General features: G+C 41.6%; 1 protein-coding gene across 8 annotated transcripts in view; it reads right to left on the bottom strand.

Moving 5' to 3' along the window:
* Positions 1-16834, bottom strand: part of THADA (THADA armadillo repeat containing) — a 313717-nt gene that overhangs the window by 60258 nt on the left and 236625 nt on the right. The gene's annotated exons all lie outside the window — the stretch shown is intronic.

Below are 16834 nucleotides of genomic sequence, written 5' to 3'. Positions count from 1 at the left end.
CTGAGCCCGTGTGCCTAGAGCCCATGCTCTGCAACAAGAGAAGCCACCGCAACGAGAAGCCTTCGCACCTCAACGAAGAGTAGTTCCCGCTCGCCGCAACTAGAGAAAGCCCGCGCACAGCAACTAAGACGCGCCCAGCCTTTATCTATCTATCTATCTATTTATTTATTATGGGCACTGAGGCTGCCCAGAGGTGCCTGCCTGGGAGAGGAAAGGTCAGGGCAGGTGCTCAGGGGAGTTGGGAGAGAGTAGACAGGAGAGACCTGCGAACAGGTTCGCTGAATTAATGTGTCAATAGAGGAGCAGCAGGGGAGGGTAGGTCGGAGCCACAAGCTAGGAAACTATCAGATGACATTCATGTAGGCACTTTCTCCAAACTGCTGCTTAGAAAAAATGTTCTTGGTTCTGCAGCAAGACCCAATGAGGTGTCCTAAAGCAGAGTTTCTCAAACTTGAGTGAGCATCAGAACCACCTGGAGGGCTTGTTAAATCACAGACTGCTGCCTGGGCCTCACCCCCAAAGTTTCTGATTCAGGAGGGCGGGGGTGGGGGCTGAGAATCTGCATTTCTAACAAGCTCCCGAGTGATGCTGCTGCTGGGCCACGTACTTCAAAACCACTGCCCTCAGGGGATGGTTTTTTTCTTTTAATTAATTAAAAAAAATTTTTTAATTAATTTATTTTTGGCTGCGTCGTGTCTTCGTTGCTGTGCGCGGGCTTTCTCTAGTTGCGGCGAGTGGTGGCTACTCTTCGTTGCGGTGCATGGGCTTCTTCTCATTGCGGTGGCTTCTCTTGTTGTGGAGCACAGGCTCTAGGCGGCCGGGCTTCAGTAGTTGTGGCTCACGGGCTCTAGAGCGCAGGCTCAGTAGTTGTGGTGCATGGGCTTAGCTGCTCCGCGGCATGTGGGATCTTCCCGGACCAGGGCTCGAACCCATGTCCCCTACATTGGAGGTGGATTCTTAACCACTGCGACACCAGGGAAGTCTCAGGTGATGGTTTTAATAAAACCAACCACGCCTCAATCCCACCCTTGTAGATTCTGATCCGGTTGGTTTGGAGTTGGTCACAGACATCTGGAGTCTTTTTTTTTTTTTTTTAATATTTATTTACTTATTTGGGTGTGTCCGGTCTTAGCTGCAGGCATGAGGGATCTCCCCTTGCAGCGCGCAGGCTTCTCTCTAGTTTTGGTGCATGGGTTCTAGAGCGCACGTGGGCTTAGTTGCCCTGCAGCATATGGGATCTTAGTTCCCCGACCAGGGATTGAAGCCGTGTCCCCTGCATTGGAAGGCGGATTCTCAACCACTGCGCCACCAGGGAAGTCCTGACATCTGGAGTCTTAAGAACAGGTAATTCTGCTCTGTGCCCCAGCTGAGAACCACACTCCTCGGCTACGACTTTCATAGGGGCTCACAGGGTTTTCGGGATGGGCAGTAGGGGCTGCAGTTCCGAAGAGCACAGCTGATCCCAGCCCAGTACTTCACCACAGTGAAGAACTAGAAAGTTCACTGCCCCCCATTTTCTCTTACCAATAAAAACATCAAAGGAAGGGAAACCTCCAAGAATTTAAAAGAATGAATAAACTCTATAAAGGCCCCTTGCAGGCAGGCCTTTGATACTGGCTCATTATATACAGGTTCTGTTCTAGGGCTAGGGTGTAGCAGTGAATTAGAAAGACCAGGCTCTGCTCTCATGGAGTTCCCATTTAGATGTGGACCACAGAACACCCTCTGCCCCTCCGCCAGAGTGAGGGGGTCTCTGGGCAGAACAGGAGGTTGGGATTAGAAACATGAGCAGCAGCAGTGACTAAAAAGGACGTATTGCTTTCCTCTCTAGCACAGCAGTTTCTCAGCCCGGGAGGTACATTAAATTTATCTGGAGAGTTTAAGAAAAACACTTATGTCAGGGGACACTTGACTGCATCTCTGGGGCGAGCCTGGTTTCAAGGTGACCCAGGTGATTCTATTGTTCAGCTGAGGTCACAGCTACTGTTTTATGGGCTCTGCACCCCACAGCACGTAGAGCTCACCAAATGGATCTCACAACCGGGATTTCTTCCTAGTGAAGCACAGTTTTGTGTCCTGCCCTACCAAATGCATTTCAAAGTTGAGATCAACACCAAGTACTTGTTTCCATTTTTGTGAGGGCCTGCTGTCCACAAGATACAAAACAAACAAACAAACAAAAGATACAAAAAACCTCAAGTTAGTTCTTTGATGGCACTTAGTTCTTCTTCAGTCTGAGGTCTGGCAACCCCCTTCTCTAGAAGATAGCTTTTCTACTTGCAATTTCAATTTTGCTGGCTTTGGGTTGCCTCCTTTCTATCTTTCCTGGAAAGTCAAGTGTTCCAATTAAAGAATCAAGTCCCTCCCCTTTAATCGCCCCATCTTATTTTTCATTACTTAGATGATTTTTATAAACTCTTGTTAATTGCAGTTTTTTCCCAGCCCTCCTTGTTTGGAATATCTTTGGAGTTTCCCAACAGTGTAGTCATTTTAGTCACCCAAGTATGTGTGACTGATTCTAAACATCCAATTTGATTTCACTTTTGAAATTAACTTCTTTTTTTCTTCTTTAGAGCAAGCATATTCCCAGCCTTCAAAGGAATGGCTTATTGGCTGGATTCACTTGGAAAGACAATACCTCCTGCTGTGCTATGTCCCGGTTCAATGGAGAAATAATTCTCAAGTTTGGAATTCAAGAATCAATCAAATATCAAAAACAATGTGACAGGCTGGTATAAGTTGCCAACATTTTATTTTGTAAAGAAAGGATGTTAAAAACCTACCATCTATTATTTCGTGAAAGAAAGGCTATCTGAACACCAAAAAAGTCATAGATTCCTAGTGTCATCATAAAGGACAATTTTTTAAAAAAATGTGGTTTAAAGAAAAATTTGCTATAGTTGTCATTTTGCTATAGTTTTATTGTGAAAATATCACCAGGGAGAAGCATTAGGGAACTGCAGCTTTGGAGAAGTTGATCAAGTTTCCTGAGGTTGATGTGTTTGGAGAACATGCCCAGCCTGAACAGAGGTGTCCTAGAGAGGAATGAAGGGACTTTGCCGAGTCCCTCAGGACAGCGAGTAGAGTGTCTGTGAGAAGGAGCAAAGTGGTCCATTCACACAATTCCCTCTGGGAATCTCAGATGTGTTATTTTAGCAGTTTTAGTTCTTTGGCAAGTTGCAGATTTCAGTGTTATGTCTGCAACCTGAACAGTGATTGCTAAATTAACTGGATTTCAAAGCTGCCATTCTCTAACCAACCAAGGTAGGGCGCTAACATCAACCCAGGCTGCTGAAAGAGGATTTAAAAAGCAGCACTACCTAGAGCATGGTCAGCTCCTAGTTCCCAAATCCATTCTATTATTTAGTGAAGTCAGTCTCCTCCCCAAAGGAGGAACACAGCCCCAAAGGGCAGGCCCATGGGGCATTTATCTTTGATTTTCTGAGCTACAGGTTTGTTAAAAAAAAAAAAAAAAATCAACGTAATTTTAAACGATTCATGTTAATCTAAATAGCTTTGACGAGAGCATTCTGGAAAACAATGTGGATGATATCATTACCACATAATTATGGATATAGTGGAGTTTCACCATAAGAGCATTTAATTTAGGTGAATTTAACTCTAAGTACTCGGCAAACAGAGAGAAAGAGATTGAAAAATAACAATTAAGGGCTTCCCTGGTGGCCCAGTGGTTGAGAGTCCGCCTGCCGATGCAGGGGACACAGGTTCGTGCCCCGGTCTGGGAAGATCCCACATGCCGCGGAGCGGCTGGGCCCGTGAGCCATGGCTGCTGAGCCTGCGCGTCCGGAGCCTGTGCTCCACAATGGGAGAGGCCACAACAGTGAGAGGCCCGTGTACCGCAAAAAAAAAAAAAAAGAAAAAAGAAAAATAACAATTAAAAGCGAGAGGGCAGTTTCACCTGACATTCCAATCACTGAGCATATCCCCAGGATGGTGGCTGTGCTGTTACCTTAGATGACTGGCTCTCAAACTTCAGCGTACTCACCTCCAGAGTTCCTGATTCACTAGGTGTGGGACGGGGCCCCCCAAATCACACTTCTAACAAATCCTGGGTGATGCTGCTGCTGATGCAGGGACCACACTTTAAGAACCACTACTTCAGACCATCTGAGATCATCCGTGCTTCTCATAGTGTAAACATCTTGCCATGCCGAACGTGTATAATTCTAGTGTTTAATGGTATTTGTTTTTATACACCATGGCCCCTAATCATATGTCAACCCCTTCATCTAGTGCTCAACCAAAGAGCTCCTGAATATTACATAGTTCCTGCCCTTCGCTGTTAATGTCACGAACCAAGATAGCCTGATTGCTTTGTGCTGAGCTGGCCAAAATAAAAGGGGCCAGAGGGAGTAAGTGTACAGGCCCAAACTGACAGAGTTTTCTTGGCCCCAGTAGAGATGGTTATGGGAGAAGCTAAAACCCCAGTAATCACAGCAAACGTGCTCTACTTGTAAGCAGCAGTCAGAATCCATAAAGGGGGAAGGATCCTCCTCAGGACTGAAAGGACCAACAAAACAGAAAAAAAAAATAGTTTCACTGCTATGGAGTAAGTCACTTACTGTGGATACCATGTAAATGGCAATGATATTGATTGTGCCGCTATGGTGGTCACTTGCCACTGACTGAGCCTCAGAAGAATGTTCTGTTTTCTGCCTGACCTTGCACATGCTGTTCCCTCTGGCTTGAATGAATAAATGAACAAATGAATTTCTCTTTCATATATTGTAATGGTTCTGAATTCTCTGATACCATTTGGTCAAGAAAATTTTGTAGAAATTTCCCCTATCCTTCCCCCCCTCAGAATCTCTACCCTCCTTAAAGAAGTAGAGAGTGAGGAAATACGAAGCAGATTTTACTTTTAAGGCATAATGAAAGGGCCAACTTTTTCTGTTTCAAAGATCTGTAGCTCTGGTTAGAGAGATCTGTAATCAGATCCAACAAAAGTTCTTATCTGGAACAGTTGATAAACTGGTTCTAAAAATAATCACAGACGATAATTTGTACACTCCGTGAATGTTAATGTCCTGTTATGCTATTTCTCAGTTAAAAAAAAACTGTATTTGTAGAGAAAAGGAAACCATAGGAACTACAACAACAACAACAACAAATCAACTGATTTAATAAATCTTGGCTTCTCCTTATCGAAGGGAAATTCCATTCTTCTATTTAATCCTCTGCCCCTCCCAGTAAACTGTAATCCAGACCCGAGGGGCCCTTCCAGTTACAAACACGTAGAATGACCTAGTGGAAGGGTTTGGAGACTAACTTTGTCTAGAGAAGTGCCCTGAACTGGTACTAGTTGTTTATTTCTTGCCTACTTTTGTTTCTAGGTCTCTGGACTCCTAGGTCTCTAGGTCTCATGCCCGGCTTTCATAGGTATGGTGCCTGACACACACCCCTTTGAAAACATTCCCCCTTTCCCTTGTCCCAGCCTATTCCCAAAGTATTTTTTCTAAGCACAGAATTCCTTATCTGCTGTTGAGGAAGAAGGAAGAGTTTCTGAGAATACTATTTGAAGGACTCTCTAGTCAACCCGTAAAATAGGCACAGTCCCAGTGGCTTGGACAACACGGAGTCAGAAGAGCTCTGGAAGGATTTGGGTAGGCTAAAAATGAGCTCATCAGGCACTCGGTGGGACCAGCAGTTTTTACTTCTCGCCTCCACCCATCATCCCATCCCTGCGTCTGCCCAACACTGGGAGGAAGTAAGGAAATACTTGTGGATAAACACATGACAACCCAAAGACACAAACATAAAATTACTTCTAAGTAATACACTGCTCTGGATTCTTTGTCAGCGAATTGCTTCTAAGGACAAAACTGGGAAATCAGAAACTTCCTTATCATCACACCTTAGACATCCCTGTTTAATTTAACCTTTTCCCCACAAAGGACCTCAGGCTTCTCTTCCACCCTTAGGCAATGAGATACAGTGTGAAATCAACTTGAGAGTCTTGGTAGCCGGCTGGGAAGACTCCTTTAAATAACTGGGGCTTACCTCTGTTGTCTCACCTGTAATGAGAGACTAGGACCACTGATTTCAATCCCTTGCCAGCACTACAGTTTACAGTTCTGGGAGACACAGACTCTAAGACTGAAGAGGTTCCTGGCACCACTGGACTACATCAATGTCTCTGGGAATGATGCTACAAGGTATAGTTTACAGCTGGCAAACCCAAGAGAGTCTGGCTGGACTGCAAATGCTACTTAATGTGAAGTCTGGCCCCAGCCAGGGAGGAATTAAGTAAATTCTGCCAGATGGGCAATGGAGGTGAGTCTGGGAGTAAGCATACCTGGCCATGGGACCAGCAGAAGCTCTGTCTCCTCCTCTGGATGAGATGACCATTCATTTCTTTGTTCTTGCTATCAATATTACTTCCTAATAGCTGCTTTTCTTACAGTGTTGGAGTTTTCCTTTTGTGTTACTTTTCATGGAGTTTTTACAGTTTTTTTCATGTGACCTTCACCTCAATCCTCTGAAGGTATTATCCCCACTTTGCAATTGAGGAACTAAGAGGTTTCAAAACAAAGTGATGAAAGTGATTTCTGCTTTAACCCATGAAAATTTAACTGCTACAGAAATTGCCCTTTGCCATAAACAACTAGAAAACTAGACAAATGTATGAAACTATCGTTTTTAAACATCAGACATGAGTAGTATGTTTCCCTGAGAGAAGGAAACAAACAAGGTAGGCCTTATAGTTGCCCTGGACTACTACCTAGAGGCAACTTCCATGCTCCAGCACAGAGAGGGGGAACCCAGAGCCCAGAGATCTTGCTGAGCCAGAACAACTGGATATTCATATGAAAAAAAACAAAAAAAGAGAACTTTGACCTTATCTCATGACATACATGAAAATTAGCTTAAAGTGGACCATGGATCTAAACGTAAAACCTTAAATAGCAAACTTTAGAAGAAAACCTGGGACTTCTCTGGTGGTCCAGTGGTTAAGATGCCACGCTTCCAATGCAAGGGGTTGGGGGTTCAATCCCTGGTCGGGGAACTAAGATCCCACATGCGGCGCGGCATGGCCAAAAAAAAGGAAAAAAAAAAACAAAGCAAACTTTAGAAGAAAACCTGAGAGAACATCATTGTGACCTTAGGATAGGCAAAGACTTCTTTACTAGTGCACAAAAAGCGTAAGACACAGAGAAAAAATGGATTAATCAGACTTCATCAAAATTAAAAACAGTTGCTCTTCAAAAGACATTGTTAAGGGTTTCCTTGGTGGCGCAGTGGTTGAGAGTCCGCCTGCCAATGCAGGGGACACGGGTTCGTGTCCCGGTCCAGGAAGATCCCACATGCCGCTGAGCGGCTGGGCCCGTGAGCCATGGCCGCTGAGCCTGTGCATCTGGAGCCTGTGCTCCGCAACGGGAGAGGCCACAACAGTGAGAGGCCCGCGTACCGCGAAAAAAAAAAAAAAAAGACATTGTTAAGAAAAAAGACAAGCAACAGATAGGTAGAAAATCTTTAACAAATGTTTGCATAAAATACTTATATCCAGAACACAGAACTTTCACTACTCAGTAATAAGAAAAACACAATTTAAAAAAGAAATGTGCGAGAGATTTGAATAGACACTTTACCAAGAAAGATATATGTATGGCAAATACGGTACACGAAAAGGTGCTCAGCATAACTGGTCATTAGGGAAATGCAAATTAAAATCACAGTGAGACACCACTACACATGTACCAGAATGGCTAAAATTAACAAGAGGGGCAATACCACATCTAGATGAGGATGCAGAATAACTGGACCTCTCACACATTGTTGCTGGGAATGCAAAGTGGTAAGGCCCTTTGGAAAGCAGTTTGGCAGTTTCTTATTACCTAAAGAATCCTTATCATATGACCTAGTAATTCCTTTCCTAGGTTTTACTTATGAAGGATAAAAACATATGGCCACACAAATACTTCTATGCTCAGAGCTGCATTATTCACAATTTCCAAAAAGTGAAATAATGCTACCAGAGCTGCATTATCCACAATTTCCAAAAAGTGGAAGTGCCAAAATGTATTTCAACTGGTGAATTAATATAAACAACACATGCATATAATGGAATACTACTCAGCAAGAAAAAGTCATGACACATCACATTAATAAAGGACAAAAATTATACGATCATCTCATTAGATGCAGAAAAAGAATTTGACAAAATCCAACACTCTTTTATGATAAAAACACATCCTGATTTCAAGTTATCATAAAGCAACGATAATCAAGACAGTGTGGTCCTGGTATAAAGACAGACATACAGATCAATGAAATAGAACTGAGAGTCCAGAAAATCCATGTATTTATGGTCACTTGATTTTCTGACTGACCAAGGTGCCAAGACAATTCAGTGGGGAAAGGTGAGGTCCTTTAAACAAAGAGTGCTGGGACAAATGGATAGTCACATGCAAAAGGATGAGGCTGGACCTGTACCTCACACCAAATACAAAAATTAACTCAAAATGGCTCAGAAACCGAAAAGTTAAGACATAAAACTATTGAATTCTTAAGAAGAAAATGTATACAAGTTTTTGTGACCTCGGATTAGGCAACAGTTTCTTAGATATGACATTAAAAGTATAAGGGACAAAAGAAAAAGCAGGTTGGACTTCATCAAAACTGAAAATTTTTGTACATTAAAGGACATTATCACAAAAGTCAAAAGTCAGTGCACAGAATGGGAGAAAAAATTTGCAAATCATATATCTGATAAGGAATTAATATCCAGAATATATAAAGAATTCTTACAACTCAAGAATGAAAAGACAAACAACACAGAGGATCAGAACAGACATTTCTCTAAAGAAGGTGTACAAGATGGCTCATTAGCATTAGAAAAGATGCCCAACATCATTAACTATTAGGGAAATGCAAATCAAAAGCACAACGAAATGCTACTTTATACCCACTAGGATGGCTATAATCAATAGATGGACAATAACAAGTATTGTCAAGGATGTGGAGAAATTGGAAACCTCATACATTGCCAGTGGGAATGTAAAATGGTGCAGTCTCTTTGGGAAAAGTTTGGCAATTCCTCAAAAACTTAAACTTAGAGTTGGCACATGGCCCAGCAGTTCTACTCCTAGGTAAATACCCAGGAGAACTGAAAGCATATATCCCCACAAAAACCTGTCCATGGATCTTCATAGCATTATTATTCATAACAGCCAAAAAGTGTAAACAATCCAAACGTCCATCAACTGATGAAACAAAACATGGCATATCTAACAATGGAATATCATTCAGTCATAAAAAAAGAAAAGACTCATGCTACAAAATGGATGAACCTTGAAAACTTTAAGTGAGAGAATCCAGACACAAAAGGCTATATGTTGTATGATTCCATTTACATGAAATGTTTAGAATAAGCTTTCAGAAACATCTTGCTTAACTAATTTAACTGACATGGGCAACTAGTTTCAGATTATCTGTGAGGACTGGGGTTAGAGTGGGGCAAGACAGGAACACATAGAAGACTGAAATCACGGATGTTCTGAGACCCCAGCTGCCCACTGGAACAGTATTTGACTCCTGGGGTGGAAATGTGAGTACGAAGGTTTCATGACATGGTTCTGTTACAGATCCAGACACTTGGCCCAACTCTCAACACTATTAACTCTGGTCACGGAAATGGGCAGTGGACCAGGAGCCAGGAAAGCTTGACTTTTTCACTAACCAGCTGTGTGACCTTGGGCAAGTCACTTAATTGTTACAGTTTCCGCTCTACTTACTGATGAAATGATCTCTAAACTCTAAAATTCTAAGAATTGTGGGCCACTGTACTCAGCACAGGGCTTGGAATTAACAAGGGGTCAATACCACATGAACCTAGCAATCTAATAACACATCCTGTATTATTCTTTCTGAATGGTAGCTAGGAATCATCTGCTCATTTTAGGAGCTCACTGTTCCCTGGGAAAGAGACTTTTGGCAAAAGCAACAGTTCAAATGACAGTCCCAGTGTTTTGGAGAAAGGCAACTAACTTACTGATAACAAAGCCTATTTTTTTTTTTTGAAATTTCATAGCTGCAGACCCATAAATACAAAGTCCCTAGAAGACTCTAAAAATATGTTCTCAATTCCCTTTTATCTCCCACCCAGAGCTGAGAGAATAGCATCAACTGTGTCATATTAAACACATCTGCGTCCAACACCGATAAAAGTGCATGACCGCGGGAACAGATAAGAATTGTTTTCAATTTGTTCAGATGGGATTGGTTAAATTTAACCTAATTAGACCAAATAATCAAAGCAGGTGTTTGTAAGTTGCCAATGTTTTTATTCTCTGTAATTGTTTGGCTATATTTCCCAGGAACTTAGGTAAAGGAAGTTATAATATGTCAAAAAAAATCACTGACCTTATATTTATTCTTGTCACACATATATTATTCATGTTCAAGGCAGTACAAATACAAGGCATCACTGAATACTTCTCACAGATTTTTACCACTTAACCACCATCAACATCTAAGCTGGCCTTTGGGAGGGCTTATGTTACCGAACTTCCATGATATAAACACAAGCAGTAAAAAATGAGAGCCTGTCTTCTAATCTTGTACTGATCTACAAGGCACACTGACTTGGCATTCAGACTATTTAGGGATCCTGACTTCATGCTCACAAGCTGGTCACTTTTAAGGCATTTAGAAGAAAAATAATAACAATAATAAAAGTTACATTCTAGTTAAAACAAAATGTTTATTGCACTTGGCAGAATGATGAGATCCGAACTATAAATGCCAACTAACAAAGAAACCACAAAATGCGGTTACCAGCAGCCTGGTATTAGGAAGTCTTTCATGCAGTGGCTGTAGGTCCACTTTCAAAGGGAAAAAGGGCAGGTAGCTGCCCGGGAGCGTTAAGCTTTCTCTTTCTAGTAACTAGCCCTGGGTACGCTCTCATATTATTCCACACACTCCGGAGACGGGAGATAGCAGTGCAGGCAAGAAAGTCCCCATAAAAGCATGTGATTGCGAAGCTACTGGGAAGGGGGATCCCTCTTTGAGGCCTGGGGATTCTGCAGCAGGGGCAGAAGCCCGGGAAGCTGAATCAACATAGGGGTCTAAGGCACCATCCCCGAGACAAGAAGTGGTTTTCCTGACTCAGGCCTGAGTGTGCTGCGGGACCACGTTGGAGGTGGCTGGAGAGCGCGGACTCTGCTCTCTTACTGTACAAGTGACGTCTGGCAGTTCTCTCTGTTCCTCAGTTCCCTCACGTCTAAAATGAAGAACCACTAGTACCTCCTTCACTAATGCGTGCAAAATGCTTGGCACAGTGCTCGGCATGGAGTTAAGTGCTCAGTACACATTGGCCATAATTATTATGATCCCTACAAGGGAGATGATACTGAAAATAATGTTTCCTAAAAATTAGAATATAATGGGCCTCCCATATACATTTCAGGGGTAGGGAAACAGCCTTTTGAGATCACTTACACGATGTGGGTAGGATGGACAAATCCTTCTCCACCTAAAACACTTTTTGGAAACTGTCATTATGTCCTTTCTTTATTTCTTTGGGAATAACTAATCCTCTTCAAGATTCATATTTTAATATGTAACACATAATTACAAAAGAAAGAACGGGGTTACATAAAATTAGTAAAATGGAGACTAGGAAAGGAAAAATCCACTCATAAACCCACCAAGAGAACTTAAACTGAAAGTCAGACAGTGCAAATAGGTAAGATATTTGTTTAAACACTTGGTAAAAGAAAATGTTCAATTCAGTAGCTGTGAAAAACACAAATTTAAGGGGTGTGGGCATAAGAGAGAAATAGAAAGTCCACCTCTCAGAAAAAAGGGAGTAAATATTTAGTCAAGTCTCAGATAGTATTTCAGTAAACAGATATTTCAATGGAAAATTTCCAACCTGAGAGCAAATAATTTAAGATGGGTTTAAAATGAGAATGAAAGCTCTCCATTTCCCTGTCCCTGCCCAGACCTGTAACCCAGCCTCTGAGTCCTTGGAGCAGTTAGGCTCTTTCTTCCTCATCCCCCCAACTCCAATTGGAGACTATAATTTTCTTTCTAGCAGGAAACTGATACATACTAATGATGACAGCTGGATTCAGAAGAGGAAAAAGAATACAGGGGACAGAGAGTCCTTGTGGGTTTAAATCACTTTAAAACTCAAAACAAAACCCCCAGATTTGGAATTTTTAAAACCTAGTTAATGGCTAAGGAAACCTCAAATGATTGGGAAGTACTAAGATAAAAGTCTGAATTACACAAAACACATCATTATCTTAAGCTGTTCTAATCATCTTCTCTGCCTTTCCCCTTCACTGGTTTTCTCATTGTTTATGCCCCCAGCCCTTCAATGTTCTAAGACATTTTAGAGGTAGAAATAGCCTTCCAAGGTCACTTACAGAATAGTGTTTGAGAGGAGACAGGCAGATCCTCCTCTGTCCAAAAAAGTTTCCCAGAAATTGACATTACTTCTTTTCTTTTAGAACAATTAATCTCCTTTAAGATTCATACTTAGATACAGTTACTGTTGAAATACATGTATATACACACACATGAATAAAACAGAATTATGTTATGTAAAATTGGTAAAATGGAAAATAAGAGGAAGAAATCCCCCTAAAATCACACCATGCTAAAACAACTATTTTCAGCATTGTACTGCCTTTAACTCTAGTCCTCCACTTTGGACCCCCCATCTCCCAAACCCTCAATGATGGTTATGACAATGCCCTGACATTCCATGAATGCATTTACAGTTACATTCTTTTTCCGTGGCAAAGGAACCTGGCTCCATTAAGGATCCTAAGACTCCTTTAAGGATGGGGGCACAGAAAATGTCACTCTGTCTTAAAAACCACGTGATCCTACCCTCTGTCTTATATCCTCCGATAATCTCTTTTGCCTACAGGGTCAAGTTCGAGCTCCTTAGACTTTGGACCATGCCGCTCTCCTTGACTGAGTTCCCGCCTCCCAGCCTCACTTCTAGTCACACCTCCTGTCCTTGAACCCAACACTGCAATCGCACTGTCCCAGTTCTTTGAAAGCTGTGCTGACGTGAGCGCCTGTGGCTGCAGACATGCTCCCTCCTCTGTCTATAATACCCACCTGTCCTTTGCCCATCTGGTGAATTTCTACTCATCTTCAAAACTCTGCTCAACTACCTCCTCCTCTATGAAGGCTTCCTTGTCCTCCCAAGTAGAAACGACCTTTCATTCTTTAGTGCCTCCAATGTATCCCATACACACTTCCTTTATAGCATCTGTAATCCCTTTTTGGACCTACGTATAAGCCCCAAACATATCATGTGTCTCTCCAGATGTAGGTGCTTAACTTGTCTGACGTTAGCATGTCATGTCTGATGAACAACAAAAACATAATGAACCATAACCACAAGATGATCCTTTTCTAGATCAGTCAGAGGGGCAGGAGCATTCCAAAGTGGATTCTTGACATTCCATGCCAGGTATGCTTCAGTGTTTTCCTAGGAAAGCAGGCATTTCTTCTTTCTTGAAAATGTTGAAGAACATGAGGAGAGTTGTAAGTGTGAGGGATTGACCATAACTCTGCCAGGCTGCAGGAAACTGGATTAGATTCATAGTTTCCAGCCAGTGATAATTATAACGATGATAATAATATTAATGGTAGCTAAAATTTATTGAGCACTTATTCTGTGCCATACAAAGTACATTCTTTACATAGGACTTTACATGTGTTAGTTGACAACCACTCTAAGGTATAGATCCTATTATATCCCCAGTTACAATTGAGGAGAAGTGTCTCAAAGAGGGTAAATGACTTGCCTAAGGTCACGAAAGCTAGTAAATGGCAGACCTGGGATTCAAACCTAGGGATCTAGCTTTAAAGCCTATGTAGTGTACTCCCTACTCTGAGCTCTGTGAGCTTTAGAGGTATATAGATGTGTATTTACAAACATATAATATATACATTTGATTTGAATTTGGAAAATGAATTTACGTGTGATTGATGCATGAGTTTAAATAAGATTTGTATCTTGATGACACCTGTTACTATTCTAAAAACTGAGGAAAATTCTGCATTTCAATCAATCAGTTAATAACAAATCCATTTAACGCAGGCCTACTACTTGCTTAGTTGGGGGACACAGGACCTAACCACGATCCATTCTTTCAAGGCATTTACAAGGTAAAACTGTCACGACAATACTTAGAAATCATACTGAAATCTACACATCCAGGTAAGTGATCACCTTGTTTGGTGATACACTTAGCTATTGCTCAAACTGCCTTTGGAAATAATTTATGAAACACACAAGAATCGATTTAACTATTTTAAGCTCACAGTTTACTTTTATCCTAAACAGTGCTATCTACCTTAACTGCCATTTTATTTGACATTTGGTTCGTTCTAAACATCTAATTCATCCTCAAAGGAGGCGAATTTGCTACCGCTATTTGTGTGGATGTAGTATATGAATACATACAGTCATATAGAAGACACATACATATATATCCTGTGGTTTACGAGGGCAATTCCCAAAGGACTGGAAAAAATCAGTGCTTGTCCAATAGGAATATATGAGCCATATATGTAATTTTTGATTTTCTGATAGCCACATTTTAAAAAGAAACAGATGAAATTAACTTTAATAATACTTTTTTTTTTTTTTTTTTTTTGCAGTATGCGGGCCTCTCACTGCTGTGGCCTCTCCCGTTGCGGAGCACAGGCTCCGGACGCGCAGGCCCAGCGGCCATGGCTCACGGGCCCAGCCGCTCCGCGGCATGTGGGATCCTCCCGGACCGGGGCACGAACCTGTGTCCCCTGCATCGGCAGGCGGTCTCTCAACCACTGTGCCACCAGGGAAACCCTAATGATACTTTTAATTTAAACAAATATATCAAAAATATTATCATTCCAATGTGTAATCAATGTAAAAATTATTGAGAAATTTAACCTTTTTTTCATACTAAGTCTTCGAAATTTGGTGTGTATTTTATTCCTATAGAACACCTCAACTTCGATCAGCCACATCTCAGTTGTTCAAGAGCCGCATGTGGTTAGTGACTGCCATACTGTAGAGTGCAGGATTAAATATTTAGAGCTATAGCTGTCATGTTAGAAAAAGAGTAAAAGTGCCCCACCCCTTGCATATCTTACTCTGAAAAGTAATGACTCTAAGAGGTATAATACATTGATGCAAGTGAAATACTGCTGAGTAATAAACAACAGCTTGTGATCACATTTAATTGGGGCACAAACGCTAAATAATGCAAGAGTTTGTGGAAAGGATGATTCCAAAAGGCCGAAGTCATCTTCATGGAGGAACCTAGCTCATCAGTAAAGGACAGGCAATTGGAGAAGAAAGAAGGGTATTTTACAACATTCAAGGGTTAAACCCTTCCAGACAAGGAATAATGGTACGAATACACCAAGAAACACTTAGTTCAGAAAAACCTAATGATTATAGTCAACCACACAACTATGATAGGAACCCAGTGAATGGATTTGTAAGTAGTGAGCCACTCTTTCACAGACAAGGCTCTTTAGACATTAAGCAGAGAAGTATTACTAAGCTACATGAAATTTGGAACTGAAATACAAAAATGGTAGAAACCCCACATGATTTACTAGGTAACACCTGATTCATAATCTCTTTATATAAAATCTCTGGACCCCAGTTAACTCAAGTGTAAAATAAAGTGGACGCAACCCTGAGGTCCCTTATAGCTAGGGTGACCTGTGATTTATTGTGCAAACCTGGACACTTTCAAGAGTAAAAGGGGCACTATTAATAATTATGCTGGGGTAAGAGGTATAAACTAGAAGTGTTTCACAGCCATAAAACTATATGATCCTCTTCTACCAAAAGGATGCAACAGCTACCCCTATGCAGGGACGTGGAGCTGATCAAAGTCCAGGTGTGTTCTTATTACCTCTGCATGGCCACAGGGGCCTTGTGGGCTAATATGCATTGATACGAGTGAGGCAGCTTCGCACCTCCCCCCCAAAGCATTTTAAATTGGCTTGAATTTGGGAACAGGGTTCCATATGGACAGAGCTGGACTCTGACAGCCTGAATATATTTACTGAAGACAACAAATCATTGACAGACTAAATGTAACAGAGGAAAGGCCTGGCCTGCTTGTACTCAAAATCTGACTTTGTAATTGTAGCCTCCTTTAGACAGGCCTAATCAATTAGAAGAGGCTGATTTTAACCAGTTGCAGGCTCATTACCCTGCATTCCAGTTTGTGTTGATGAAAATCAGTTTCAGTCTGTGGCCTGGAACTCATGTACAGCACTTCCTGAGGCCTCTTATATAAACACATCAAAACATTTTTTTATTTGGAGCTGCCCCTCTCCCTTTTAAGAAAACCACTTTGTGAATCATGATGAAAATAGAACAATTGCATGTGGATCTGGGGCCCATACCAGGAAATATACATGACACCAAGGAACATGTATAAAGTCAGAGCTCGAGGTAGCGAGGGGTGGATTTGAGATTGAGTCTCAAATATCCGGGCTCCAGCATCAAATGAGTCCACTAGGCTATCTCTACAAAATGGAACAGAATGAACTCTGAGTTATTGAAAATGATGACCTTTCAAAGAAAATGCATGAAATAGGAAAGAGCCAAGGTCTCAGAAATACAGAGGAATCTGAGTAGAGTCCAGACTCTTCCCTGAATGACCAAATAGAAAACAAACTTGCAACTAAACAAGGACAAGTTTCCTTGGGAAGCTTCTATGAGGAAACCGTATGATACTATGTTTAATTTTGATATGTGGTTAGTCCTGCAAAAGTAGAAGGTGGGCGAGTGCGTAGTAGAGCCGCTCAGTACCCTACCTACATTTCAAAG

The sequence above is a fragment of the Tursiops truncatus genome, chromosome 14 (genome assembly GCF_011762595.2).
Source record: "Tursiops truncatus isolate mTurTru1 chromosome 14, mTurTru1.mat.Y, whole genome shotgun sequence".
Taxonomy (NCBI): domain Eukaryota; kingdom Metazoa; phylum Chordata; class Mammalia; order Artiodactyla; family Delphinidae; genus Tursiops; species Tursiops truncatus.
Note: the sequence above shows the minus strand (reverse complement) of the source record. Positions and strands in the feature narration are given on the sequence as shown.